This window comes from Leptopilina heterotoma, unplaced genomic scaffold (assembly GCF_015476425.1).
Source record: "Leptopilina heterotoma isolate Lh14 unplaced genomic scaffold, ASM1547642v1 Lhet_209, whole genome shotgun sequence".
In the NCBI taxonomy this organism is placed as follows: domain Eukaryota; kingdom Metazoa; phylum Arthropoda; class Insecta; order Hymenoptera; family Figitidae; genus Leptopilina; species Leptopilina heterotoma.
Window position 1 is genome coordinate 46,977 of NW_025110924.1, and position 2,528 is coordinate 49,504.

At 21.1% G+C, this 2,528-nt stretch overlaps 1 non-coding gene across 1 annotated transcript; it reads left to right on the top strand.

Annotated features, from left to right (window-relative positions):
• The first annotated feature begins 2,003 nt into the window (after positions 1 to 2,003).
• Trnal-uaa lies at positions 2,004 to 2,087 on the top strand. The gene has a single exon. It is a non-coding gene; the product is annotated as a tRNA-Leu (tRNA).
• Positions 2,088 to 2,528: the final 441 nt, after the last annotated feature.

Genomic DNA, 2,528 nt, shown 5'->3' on the forward strand with positions numbered 1-2,528 from the left:
TAGAGATTCCTATTGAATTTTATATTGTTCCACCAAGATTGTATCGTGGAGAAAAGATCTGCCATATATGCTTTCATATATAAATATACAGAAAATGAAAATTTATATACACATGACATTTGCCCAGCGTGTGTATAATGGTGAATATTCTGCGCCTAAAAGCGGAAATGTCAATATTTTTTTTTTCTCTCTTTAAACATAAAATGAAATATTTTTCCATCTCTCTATTATATATATATACATATATAGAAAGAGAGAATACAAAATATGGGAAGTATTTTCACATCATATTTCTATATCTATGAACACGAATCTATTTTTATTCTAGTAAAGACTACAATAAAAAATAAAGATTTTTTATTAAAAAATGAAAATTTATATCACACTGTCAAAAATTGTTATAAATTTTTTATTCCAAAAAGATCAAACAGCGCCGAAATACAACGAGTTAAAAAATTTTTCCACTCAATTAGAATAGAGTTGCCGCACAAACATTTAATTTTAATTAAATTTTTAAAAATACATTAAATTTACTTGATGTGATGTTTAATTAATTTTATATTATTGCTATTTGAAATAAAATTACATCTAAAATTTTTTAAAGAAAATTTATGAAATTATTTCCGAATTCTGTACACATGTACTTAAAAATATTTTCATTTTCAACTGAAAATATGAATCTCGTGAAGTATTTTTTCCTTTTGAAACGTTTGTCACATCTGGTTTGACTTAAGGGTTTCGCCTTGCAAGAGATTCAATTTTATGACTTTTCAAAAACCGGTTTTCTTCATAGGTTTATTTAGACTGAAAGTTTAAGAGATTTTTCGAAGAAAAGAAATAATTGAAAATTTTTCATTTTTAGAAATTTTCGTCAAAAGGTCCTTTTAGCGTCAGTTGCTGTACAGCATTTGCCAGAGGAACTAGAACCGTGCGTAAAAATTCTTTTTGTTTTTAAAGTGTTTTGAATAAAAAATGAGTGTTCAAAATTTAATTCAAAATAAATATAAATGTAAAATGTTATATTTTATAAATATAGTGAAATGGTGAACAACAATAGTGAATTCTTTAATATTAATTAATCTATTTATGTGTATTATTAGTTATTTCGACGATTACCAATTTCTCGGAATTACATTTGTTTATAAGTGTGGATTATAATTAATCTAATATAATATTCATGCTATTTTATTATATTGTTCTTCGCAATTGTTTATTTTATTTTTTGTGAAAAAATATTTTGTATAACATGATACACAAGTTTTGAACGTTCAAATGAACGAAACACTTTTTATTAGAAATGTTTTTATAATTTATTGTTTGCAATAAAAATTAAAAACTTAAATTTCACACTTAGAAACTTTATATTTCATTTATTTTATATCGACAAAAAATTATTGTAATAAATATTTAAATTAAAGAAGAAAATAAATAAATTTCGTTCATTTGAACGTTCAGAACTTTAGGATCATTATAACAGTTTTGTAATAAAAGAATAAAACATATTTTGTGGAATACAAAAAAATCTCTATACAGTACAATTATTTTTTTTTCTTAGGAAAATTTATTATTAATCCAATAAAAAAATACAATTAAAAAAATTAATATAATTAATTGAACATTAATATACCTAATTATAATCTCATTGCTATAAAAATAATGCCCAATTATAATATAATTGTTACAATTCTAACACCTAATTATAATATTATAATATAAAAATTATAATTATTGTAATATTATAAAAATAATAATTATTATAATTTTTAATTATAATAATTATTACATTTACAATCATAAAATAAAATAAATAAGTAAATATACCAATACCCAAAATTTAGAAGATATCAGGCAAATTTAATCGCAATTGACTGAATATAATTCTTTTTTTATGTATCTAAATATTTATTTTATGAAATTAATTAATTTGAATTATAATTTTATTAATTAGATATGAAAAATAAGTGCTCTGCCTGTCAAGTGCTTTTTCGAAGTTGCCAGCATGAGCTAGGTTGGCCGAGCGGTCTAAGGCGCCAGATTTAAGCTCTGGTTCCCGATAGGGAGCGTGGGTTCGAACCCCACACCTAGCAAAAATTTTTTTTTTTTGCCCACTAATTTTATAATTAAATAAATTAGATTTATTATATATTTGATAAATTATTTAAAATAAAATATTCTCATCGTTTAAAACAAAATGTTTCTTTTGTATTTAAAAGATCATTCTTATTATATTTTGTATTCTTTCACTCGCGACAAAAATTTAAAGAGAAATTTATAATATTATTTATAATAAATATATAATAATAATTAATCCTGCCCTTTAATTATTATTATTATTATTAATTAATAATAATAATTAATTCTGACCTTTAATTACTATTAATTATTAATTATTATTTATTATTATTATTGATATTGATAGTAACGAAATACAATAACAATTTTACTATTATTATTTTTATTTTATTATTATTACTTATTAGCAAACAACTAAAATTAGTAAAAATTTAATGAATTGTAATTAATTATTT